The sequence below is a fragment of the Alligator sinensis genome, unplaced genomic scaffold (assembly GCF_000455745.1).
Source record: "Alligator sinensis unplaced genomic scaffold, ASM45574v1 scaffold361_1, whole genome shotgun sequence".
Classification (NCBI taxonomy): domain Eukaryota; kingdom Metazoa; phylum Chordata; order Crocodylia; family Alligatoridae; genus Alligator; species Alligator sinensis.
In genome coordinates this window covers 2,449,759-2,462,196 of record NW_005842007.1, presented here as the reverse complement: position 1 = coordinate 2,462,196, position 12,438 = coordinate 2,449,759, and positions in this window count along the sequence as shown.

Below are 12,438 nucleotides of genomic sequence, written 5' to 3'. Positions count from 1 at the left end.
AATCCCAAGATGATGGAGAGGAGCTTCAGAAAGCTTTCACCAAGCTAAGTGAGTGGGCAAAAAAAGTAGCAGATGAACTTTAATGTTAACAAGCGCAAGGTAATGCACAGAGGCAAAAAAAACCTCAGTTACATGTATACAATGCTGGGTTCTGAAATAGCTGTTATAAATCAGAAAAGAGACTTTGGAGTCATTTTAGATAGGTTTATAAGAACATCAGCTCTATGCGCAGCAGTGACTGGAAAAGTCAATAAAATGGTGGGCATCATTAAGAGAAGAACTGAAAACAAAACAGAAACCATCACCGTGCCACTATACAAACCCATGATGTGCCCACATCCTGAACACTGTGTACAGTTCTGGTCTCCACATCTCAGAAAGGATTAAAAAAATTAGAAAAGGTTCACAGAAGGGCAACCAAGTATGGAGTAACTGCCACATGGAGAGAGACTAGAAAGCTTCAGTTTGAAAAAAAGGCTGTGTGTGGATATGATAGAGATCTATAAAATCATGAATGATGTGGACAAACTGTTATTCCATGAGTCCCACCCGATTAAAATTAGGGGGCACCTGCTGAAATTAGCAGGAGACCAGTTTAAAACAAAGCAGAGAAAAAAATAATGCAAAAGATACCTGGTCAGAAAAGGAGCCTTGGGTTTTGCCCATTCAGATGGATAATGTACCTATCACCTTGTATATGGGCTTGAATCCCTGGATAACCAGGATTTGAACTCAGGTTTTCAATCTATCCAGGCTGTAGGGTTTTCTTCTGTTTCACTTTGCATAGTAAATTAGATATTCATAGGAGCATGGATCTGACTCTACATTTCCAGTATGTTTCCTAACCACACTGGGCTATAAAGTTAGTCACTCTCTGGTCCAACGATTATTCGCCAATGAAGAAAACAATATTTCTTTGTTAGCACCACCAGGATAGTCACTGAAACACTGTAGCTGTGTTTAAAGCTCCAGTGTACAGATGTCATTCGAAGACTCTCCAAAATGGAGGGCAGGGAAACCTAAGGCAATCCCAAATCTCAGACATTCTCTCTTACCTCTTTACGGCTTGGGGAATGGCATTTGCTGACATCTTTGTGACAATTGTTCCTCAAGAGTCAGTAACAAGCCAGTTCTAGAAGGATTCACCATGTTGTCTGGAAAAGACACTGTGCATTTACACGTAATAACTAATATTTTATCTTTAGCTCTATTGGGGCTGCTGTCTGATGGGGTTGGCAGGAGTTCCCTGGTTGGGAAAAACTTGAAAAACCTGAGCAACATAACATTTCCCTGGGTCTCTTGCAAATGCTGGCCTAGCCAGGTTAGCTACATCTTATCCTACAGTCCATGATCCTTAGGATGAGAAAAACATACTAAAGCATAGATAAAGTACTAGCCTGAGCTGGAGAGACTGGGGTTCAAGTCTTGCCCTACCACAAATGTCCTGCATGATCCTAGATATGTCCCTGAAAGCCCTGCCAGTACCACACCAGGAAGCACTGCAGTAAAGTGCCCCATATCTAACATCTAAAGCTCAATTGATGAAGCTGCCTTAGTATGATATGGAGCCTGCACCAATAAGTTCTGTATCCCTGAAGAGCTCCTGGCAGAATGCCACACTAAGTTGGCTACACTCCCTTCAGCTGAGAAAATAGCAAGCACAGGGCATCCATAACATGCCTGGCAGCAATGCTCCCTAGTGGGGTATGCAGACAGGTGTAGATGTGCCGTGAGTCCTGCTGTGCTTCAGCTCCACATCTGTAAAAGTGGGACAGGAGCACTCCCCTCCCTTACAGAGGTGTTTCCTGGATTAACTATTGAGAAGTGCTCTGATATGAGGGTGAGTGAGTGAGAGTCATACTGTTATTATAACACACACAGTCATACTATTTTACAGGAACTGGGAGAGTCACCTTAAGAAGGGAGTTCCTTTGATGCCCCACCTTCTGTCTTCTTAACAGTAGGCTCTTGTCCCACCTGCTTCCTTTCCCCTCCCAGTGGGATTCCAGCTACTCTTCTCTTCTTCTTTATCATCGTGTCATCACCATCATCATCAATACTTCCCAAAACACCTGCACATAAGATTACACCCACTTATTCCTGCAGGAGAGTACTCATGGGCATCGCAGGAAAACGGAAGCCCCCTCATCCTGCAAAGTAAAGGATAATAATGGCTTCTCCGTCTCTGCTGAAAGCAAAGGAAAGCTTTTACTTCCATCCATAGCTTGAGTAAATATTGCGTCCTTGGGGCTCCAAGGGCTCTTTTGGATGTTGCAGTAGGAAAGCTCTCTTGTGCTTATAGCTATAGTGACCACTGTAGAAATCCTAGGAATAGCCTTTTGGCTCCTGAAGGCACCAGGAAGCCTACTGTGTTCAGGCAAAGATGGGGGATGGGGTCAATCCTTATAATGAGGCATGCTAGCAGCATTCAGAATATGCAACCTTGTCCTCATGTTTGTCTACAGGGCATCTGGCAGAATAATGGTACTATAGAATCAAATCAGTTATCAAAAAATACCCTATAGCCTGTATAAACTTGCTGGTACATAATGCTTGCATATTAGTGGGTATTGGCAATTTTTTTTTTATTTTGTGCCTCAGGCCAAATTAGCCAAATCAATTCCAAATTCTGTTGACTGATCCGAGCTCAGTCCTTCAAGTTTGTGTAGCACTACTACTGACAAGTATCCTGCCTCCCGGACTCTTGAGCCTAGGGCTTCAGAGACTCCCAAATTCATGGCAGGCATCCTACATACAAGCCCCAAGCCCAGAGGCCTTGGGGTTCAGATGCCCCCTAATCTCGTTTGCCCCCAGCTAAAAGGCTATATGTGCAAGGTAGCAGGAGAGCCCAAGGGTAGTCCTTGGTATAAAGGACTGACAGGGAGCTAGCCTGTGAACTTCTTCAGGCCATTGGTGAGTCATTGATTCAGAGAGTGTAGGGCTAGTAGGTACTATCAGTTCATCTAGTCTGTATATATTAAAGACCATTAAAAGTACCCGTGTATCCATGCAATAAGTCTGATAACTCATGTCTGGGTAAAGCATACTTTGCAGAGAGACATCCAGTCTTAATCTGAAGACATTACAAGATGGACACTTTCCCTGGTAGTTTGCTTCAGTGGTTAATGACCCACCCTGTGGAAATCTGTGCCTTACTTATCATTTGAATTGGTCTGGTGTCAGTTTCCAGCCATTGGATCCCATTCTGCCTTTCTCACCTAGATTAAAAAAAAAACTGTCAGTGCCCGATTCCCCTCCTCCCCCCCACAAATCCATTATCATGCAGGATAGTTGTTACTCGCACTGGGACTTCCATTAGAGTCAGCAGGACTCTTCAGCAAAGGAAGAAACTGAATCACAGTCTGACACAAAATAAACAAAACCCACCAGTCTGAATGGAAGAAATCATCAAATCCTAGGGTTGGAAGGGACCTTGAGGATCATTTAGTCCAACTCCTGGCAAAGATGCAGAATTCACCATTCCTAAACTATCCTAGATGAATGCCTACTGCTTTGAAGCTTCCGGTAAAGGATGTTCCACAATTTCCATAGGCAGCTTGCCACTGTCATGAGACTTTTTCTTGAAATTTAAACTAAATTAGTGGTTTTCAACCTGTGGTCTGCAGACCCCCAGGGGTCTGCAGACAATGTCTAAGGGGTCCACAAATGATGACTATGATCAATCAAAAGTATGTGAATACCCACACTTACAATTCAAAGGGATCCACATCCCCATTCAATTTTTTTAGGGATCTGCAAATGAAAAAAGGTTGAAAACCAGTGATCTAAATCTGCTTTGCTGACTTCGCCTGCTGCCTCATGTCCAAATCATTTTTGGAGGGAACAGGGGAGGAAGAGTGAAGGGAGATGGCATATTGCTTTTTATACTTGTTTTCTCATCTCCATATTGTATCAAGCAAGGGAAAGAAAGAGAAAGATTCCCTTTTCAGCCCTGAGAGGGCTGGGGCTGGCCAGTAGAGTGGTTTGGCCTCCTGGGCTCCCCAATCCCTTTTTAAGCCCCCTTTCTGGGCTTATTCTTACCTCACCTCTGCCCCTGCAGTTCGGCATCCTTTGGTTTGATGAAGCCAAGGCATGAGTAAGGTGTGCAGGATCTGGCCTCTAATCTCCTAATTGCTGCCCCTTGTCTGGCACAAGGCAACTCTCCTAACATTTTGACCCAAAGTCTCTCCTTCTGTACATTTTTAATTAGACTCAAGAATGCAGAAAAACCAGCACCAGGGCCTTTGATTCCTCTCATTTAATATCTGTTATTATGACATTAAGTGTAGGGTTTTGTTGTGGTGGAGAGAGAGAAATCCTCCTCAGTACTGCTGCTGTAGCCACGGGTTTGCAACCTTTTGTGTACATTAAAGTGGTCATTTTCGGATTAGCTCTTTCTTTCCCTTTGATGCATATGAAACGCTTCATCAGTTAGTTTGGGAATGCATTGTTCTCCTTTTGTTGCCCTTCTCTCCAGCCAATAAGAAGAAGAGGATGAAAGCCCCTAGCTCTCTCTCTAAAACATAAAGGAATTTGCAAATGGGTTAAAGCTTGACTTGCCACTTGTGTCTGGAGTTTCCTGACCAAAATAGATCTTGTTTGTTTTCAAAGGAGCAGTCCAGAAGCAGCATGCTTCTCTTCCCCCCACCCCTCCAGGAATGCTGCTCTCAGGATTCACAACAGGGGTAACACAATTTGAAACTGGGGGGGGGGGGGATTGCTATTTAAATTATCTTGCAATCAACTCATGGCTGGCACCTTTCACAGGGGCACAGGTTGACTGAATAAGCAACTCAGAAGGCTTTGTAATGCTGGTAGATCTCACATATATTTGACAATAGATATTTATTTCCCAGTTACACTCGACCTCTATAAATCAGGGGTGTAGGTGTGTTGGTCTGAAGACATAGGCAGACACGGTTCTTTGGGTAAATCTGATCTCTTTTATTTGACTAACTCAAATAGTTGAACGTTTCCAATTATTTTTCCAACTATTTGAGTTGGTCTAATTAAAGAGATCAGGTTTACCCAAAGAACCTTGTCTGCCTATAAATCAGGGATATTTTGTGGGGGAGGGAGGGCATTGTTTGATATGTTGTTCACTTAACAAGAAAAGAGAGGAGAAATCCTCCCTAGAAATAATATAAAAGAAAGTGATGGATCAGTTGTGTTATTACTCCTACCAGGTGTCAGCGGTTCATTTTATGTTACTCTCATTAACTTCCAGGACAATGCAAGCTATGTCAAGGAAGAGAGACCGGTGTGTCCACCTCCAGAGATAGCTACTGTCCTTATTTGGCTCCACGGAAAAGATTAGTCAGATCTAAAGTGCGGGGTTTAGCCGGGACTGAAATGCAGATTTCAAATTGCTATCTTAAACAGCCCTGTTACGGCGATCAAAACTTTCCCCTCGCCCCTGCAAGCCGTAGATCATCCAAATCCTTTGCTTTTAAGGTCCAGCAGGACGGTGGTAGGTGGGAGCGCTTCTGTCAATGCGGGTAGTTGAGAGAACAATGCGCCCCAATGGGAAGTCAGAGCCCAAGGGCATGTGAAGTCACAACTTCTCCAGGTGACAGGTGCTGGGGAAATTAACATGCAAGAGAGACTCTCTCCCTCTCCCTGCTAAATGCATAAATAACAGCGGAGCAGAGAGTACGTCTGTGTTGTGGATCCTGCTTTGTAAAGCAGCTCCTCTGTTTTACATACAAATAGAGAGCAGGGCTTATGAAATATTTCCTTGTTACAGTCCTCAGAATGATTTTTACCTAGGGAAACCTTTTTCAAGAGCTAATATGTGTATAATCAGGGAGATATGTTTTAATTTAAAAGCCAATAACTGCGGCTGAACTACACTCTAGAAATCCGATGCAAGGATAATTTGGGGCATTTGGAAAACGCTGAGTCAGCGCCGGAGCCCATCTCCATGCCTGGGATATTGTTTCTAACTACCGCGGCTGTGTTTCACTTACTGTTATACCGATTGGATCTTGTAATTATTGTTTGTTTTCCAAATATGTAATTACATTTTTCTTTGTTTCCTTTGCAACGTTAATCAGCCAAACGCCTGACTCAAACAGCTCTAGCAAAAAAAATAATAATAATAAAAAATAAAAGCTATTAAAAGGGAGGTGGGCTTTTTTGTAACAGTGTTTTCTGTTTTAGAAATGTTATTCAATCACGATTTAAGAAAGGGGGGGGGGAATGAAATGCACCATCCAAACCGATTAGTGATCCTATTTATTAGTGGGAGGCACAGATTTAAAAACCTTTATTTCTCACCACGGACAGAGATTTAAAGGGGGGTTCACTGGAAACGCAAACTGAATCTACTCACATCCTCTGCGCTAGGATGACTGGGTCTAAGGCTGTCCAAATCTGCCCTCCTTGCAGTTCGACAAGTTGTTTTATTTCTTGCAGCTCCCCTTCCTGACCGGTCCACGACAGAGGTGTCAGGAGCACTGCCTGTACTTCTCCTGATCTGAATACTGTCCAGTGATTTGTTTTCTTCCCATGTGTGTCCCAGCCCTTGAATCATTCTTAGCGGACAATACCAAATATACCCTCGGATTTATTTCTGCATGGGTTGGTTAGATCACAATCCACTAAGCCACTCAGGGAACTTTTAGGTAGCCAGTGTTTTCTTGACGGGACACAGTTATGGCAATCATTGGATTGAAAGGACTCGTTGGTTGCAGTTCTTTGCCAGCTAAAACTATCAAGAACAAAGAAATTAGGCATCATTTTAATATAATCCTTTAGCACGCATGTTAGGTTTATAATTATACTCCAGCTGTCTCACTGGTGCGCCTAGTCATTATGGGGAGGTTATAGGTGGAGTTTTCAATAACTAGTACTAATGTAAAGGAAAGTGGGGGATTAGTTGTGTTCTTACTCCTACCAGGTGGCAGCGGCTCATTTTGTGGTACTGTCGTTAACTTCCAGGACAATGCAAGCTATGGCAAGGAAAAGAGACCGTTGTGTCCACCTCCAGAGATATATACTGTCCTTATTTGGCTCCACTGAAAAGATTAGTCAGGTATAAAGTGTGGTGTTTAGCTGGAACTAGAATATACAGTATTTTTTTTTTTTTAATACCAGTTCAGATTAAAATCGAATGTGTAAAATGCCTTGGACTAGTTTTCAAAATGACATGACTAGAGGTTATTCACATTTACCTCTTCAATAATTTAGAATCACAGAAGAATGAAACTATATAATCTTAGCCACATGTGAAGAGCCTATTTACCATAAATTATACCTGCTTCAGACAAAACGGTCTGGAAGGGACACATTCTTTTTCATTCAGGGGCAATCTCCAATTAACTTCACTGGCAATTTTACCTGAGTAGAGACTGCGGATTTGTGCTCCTGGTAATATATATATTTTTTAGGAGATGATCATGCTTGCATATGTTTTGCAGGCTTGCAGAATGTATTTGTTTGGCAAGTGAAGGGTGGAAATCTCTTACTCGTTTTGAAGTGATACACTGACCTTCCCTGGGAACTACAGTCGTTGGTAGTTTTAATCTCATGAGCTTCCTGTGTACTTATTCTGCACAGACCTGGAGAGAAATACACACACACACATATATTCCCTTAAATCAGAGATTTTATTTGCAGAAAACCCTATTCTCTAGTCAGTGTTTGCACATGAGACAAGTAATTGTGCTCCAATGCTTAAATAAATCATTGATGGGTGAAATTACACATGCTCACTTAAAGTGTAATGTGATTAAGAGATTATGGGATTGCAGTTAATATGTTGTCTCGCAGCTTCTGGACCCGATTCCTGACACCCGAAATCTATCAACTGCAACTGTCCCTAAAACGTACAGATCCCATTTCTATTGACATGCCATCAAAGGCGATCGAGGGGCTGCTTGGGGTTTGGTTTTCTGCAGGGACAAAAGAAGGTGAGAGAAAGGATAAGAAGATTTGCTTTCGGGGGAGGGGGGGCGGGAGAGAAAAAAAAAGTTAAATTGAAATCAAAAAAGGGAAAGCGGCTGGCTGGAGCTGTCTGCAAGCTGATTCCCTCTAGTCTGAAAGCTGCTCCATTTCTTTCCACGTCGGGTAAGTCCTTTATCATGGGGTGGCACTGGCTCCGCCCGAAGGCACTATTCGCCTCAAGGTAGGAGCTGGGATGGCAGGCGGGATCCTATCATCAGCCTTCATAATAACACTGGGTTTGCCACAGCTGCGCTATGACCCTTTGTGATGGAGCTGATAGCACTTGGAGGGAATAATGTCCTTCTTTTGGGTGTGAAATTACCATGTTTATTAATTGAGCTAGACATGAGGTTTACCTTTTTCTGTTTTAAGCCATGGAAATGTGTGAGGCAGGGCAAACGCTTGCTGTGCCCTCCCCCCGCCCCCCCAGTACAGCTATGTTGCCAAGGAGTTACAACCAGCCCAGATGTATGGATTGATAAATATACATGCGAGGCTTTGCAAGAGGCAAGTGTTACAAAGCGCTTCCCAGGCAGCAGATGAGTTGAAATCGCAGCACTGGAAACAGGATCCTCCCCGCCACGACAACAAGAGCTCGTCCCCAGGACAAAGGGGAATCAATCAGGGACAAAGACGCTCTCCCGTGTTAAATCTTTATTAAAGTGAAGTCGCTCTTGTTGCTGTGATGAATTGGGCTGTGCGGGACTCCTGGGTTTTGCCTTTCGAGGGGGAGAAAGGCGTGTGTTGCTGCTCTCATGTGTGTCGCGGGGAGGGGGGCATCTAGGTGGAGACAAACGGGGCTCTGCCTTCGCGGGGTATCTCGAAGAAGATGCAGCCAGGCAGAAGATGAGCACGTACACACGCAGGCACACGCATACACACGGACATATTCACAAGACGCCATACACACACACACACACGTCCATACCCACGACACTCACACGCCTGCGACACAGAGCCATGCACAAGACACACATCCATGTACTAGACACTCGCACACGAGACACATACCTACAACACATCTGCACACAAGACACCCATCCAGACATCAAGGCACAGACCCAAGACACACACCCACACACAAGACACTCACATGTCCATAACACACACCCACACACAAGACACTCACAAACCCGAGACACGTCCACATACAAGACATGCAGCCATACACAAGACACTCGCATTTCCACGACATACATCCACACACAAGACACTCACAGGCTCACGACACACAGCCATACACAAGATACACACGGCACACATCCATACACCAGATGCACGCAAGACAGACCCAAGACACACATCTCCAACACAAGACACTCACACACAAGACACTCGCATACCCACAACACACACCCATGTACAAGACACTTACACACGACACTCACAAGCCCAAGACACACGTCCACAAACAAGACATACACAAAACACTCGCATATCCACAAAGCACATCCATGCAGAAGACACTTATACACAAGACACTCGCAAACCCGAGACACAATCCACATACAAGACACACATCCATACACAAGACATTCACATCCCCACGACACACATCCACACACAAGACATACACACACAGAAAGCAGATGCGCACATGCACTAGGCACACACCTCCATCCATCCATCCACCAGACAAGCAAATACACCAGTCCACACACACACACACACACACGCCACGTGTCGGTATTTCAGCCGGGAGTGCCACACAGGCGCGATCAGACATCATCGTGTTGCTCGTGGCCCGCCAGGACCACTCGCAGCCCAGCCGGGCGCCTTTCTGCGCCTAACGGAGCCCTCCAGGGCGGGGGCTGTATTGGCTGCGCGCGCAATGGGCCGCCCCGGCCCCCCGCTCCCGTAACTGCGCGCCCAAGTGAGCTCCAGCCATCGCACCGGGCTCTGAACAGGACGGCTTCCCTCTCCTCCTGTTCACTGTGAGGATCGAGCTGTGGTGGGTGTTTCTGGGCCAAGATCGCTTGTATTTAACCTAATTAGAGCTAAGTTGTGCGAAGATCTGAAATATAAACACGCCTCCACCCCCCACCCATGCACCCCTGCTGTGTTTTTAGCCATTGAACTTCATTCGCCTCTTTGTTTCTGTTGAGCTGAAGCCTTTCAGATCTGATCACACTGTTTGAACACGCCTGTCTTTCATCAGATCATGGCGGGGACATCTGCCCAGCTCGCAGGCAGGTTGCTTATCTACCCACCCTTGTGTCACAGCCATTGGAGGGGTTAGTCGTGGAGCCTGGAGGTTCTAGATGCTGGGACTGGGGAAACTGGGGGAGAATAAAAGTATTCCAGATCCATCAAGTCTCTACAGCTAGAAACAGATGACCCGTTTAGTAATCCGGGGGTTGATGAGTTCCAGATCTGACGCGCATCAACACAGGCGCGGGAGAGTCGTTGACACACGGGCAATTCACTCGGATTAGCCGCTGTCGTTCCTAGCCGACGTGTTCATGCTGATGTTTCATTGTGTTTCATTGTTTGTATGATAAACAGTTCTAGTGATGGTTTATGTTAGTATGTTGTTCTGTTTTATGTGTTTTTTATATATTTCTAATTTTTAAAAAATGCTGTTTCGTGGGCGGGGGGATGAGCTTGTCTTTCTGTAAGGTCTGGGGGTTTGCTGCGAGACAAAACGCTGACATCCGAAACAAGGCGTTTTTCGCCTGATGGAAGTAAAGCAATGACCTGCCCCTTGGAGGGCACTGGGTGTGCTGGTAGGGAGAGCACCGCGCAGTCGGACGGGGTTTGTGCTGGAGATGCACAGAGGATGCAGCACAACCCTCCACCTAGCAACACTCGTTGCAAACTCTTCGCAAGTGTGCCCCCCCCGCCCCGCCTTTGCACGGAGAGCGCTGTAAAATGCGTGTGCGCCTGAGCAAAATAAATGGAGGGGTGGGGAGCGGGGGAAAGGGCGCATTTCTCTCTCAAACAAAGCCAGGAGAAGGAAAACTGAATGGACCTGGAAATGCATGTGCCACTCGGAGCCTTTCCCATCCAGCCGCTCTGCAATTGTGCCTTTCTTGCATTTATTCAATACAGCTAAACGGCTGGGGCAAACCACATAAAATAATGTGGTCCTCCCATGTCAAAAGAGCGAGCTGCTTTGCCTCGAAAGAGCATCTTCCCCGAGCTATTTTAGCAGGTTCCCAAACCTGCGCAGGTCGGCAGCCTGTCCTGCTAAACCTTTTTATTTATTTTTTTTTATTTTAATTTTTTTACTGGGGAATCCAAATGATCCTGGGATTTTTTCCCCCTCCCTCTGAATGACATTACAAAGAATTTTGTTAAGGAAAGCCAGACTAATTGCTGCCAGAAGACTCTTTTCATAGAAAGTCTGGTTTTCATAAGGCAGTTTCTGTGGGTGTTGTGGTTAAATGTAAACCTAACGGAACAGGATTTTTTTTTTAGTAGATTTTTCTCAACAGTAAAAGGAAGACACGTCTGAGTAAAAAAAAAAAAGAGAGAGAGAGAGACTCAAAGACATAGGCAAACATGTAGAGGGAAACAAGCCAGCAAGCCTAGGGTGGCTATCTATGCCCGTGGCTTTCTGGCCCGTGATAATGTAACTGATGATCAGCTCTTGCTACAAAAGGTAAACGAGTTTCTCCCCTTACTCCTCACTTGCTCAAAGTTCCCATTGATTTCCATGAGAGGGCTTCGGGATCCCCTTGCTATTCAGGTCTGCCTAATTTTTCCAAGTGCTCCAAATTTTTCCAATGTTTTCAGGTTTCCACCCTGAAAGCCTAGCAAAAGACAGAGACAGAGGGAGAGATGGAGAAAGGGGAGGAGAGAGGAGATTACTAACTATGAGCAGGGAAAAGAAAATCCCATATGGCTGCTCAGCCCTTCCGGAGGTTCCCCTGGAAGTGTGGCTGGGTGACAGCCCGGTGCGTACAGACAATCGGAGTGAACCGGGAAAGAGAGAAACAGGGAAGGAGATTTCCCGTGCAGCCTGTCACTCAGACTGAACTTGAAAGTGGCAGGGAATCTGGAGGGGAAAACCGCTGTTGAAAAGCATCTATTTTCCCTCTTGAGGAGGGTATGGTTGCATGGAGTTATCCTCAGGGACCTGTTTCTCCTAGGAGCATGGGGGGAGCTCATCAGAGGTTTGTACTCTGCTGGCCCCAGACATTGCGTCAACACCCCGATTGAAGGAAAACGTGACACAGCCCCAGAAGCCAGCCTTCCCTAGCACCATGACTCAGGCTGGTGCCAGCCGGGCAGCCAGCTCATTCCCAGACTGGCACTGTTACCCCCCACCAGGGGCAAGTCCATGGCGCCACCACTTAGGAGGAACAACCTGTCCCCCACCCCCACCCCCCGGCTGAGGGATAGAAGGTGGCCTCTGTACTGCTAGCTTCCCCGAGCCCATGGGACCTTCTGTTCTCCCCAGCCCGGTCCCCAGGGGCTAGGCAGGCTGCATGAGGGCATATCCAGCCCCTGTCAGGTTGCAGATCCAGCTGTGCCTCCGATCCGTTT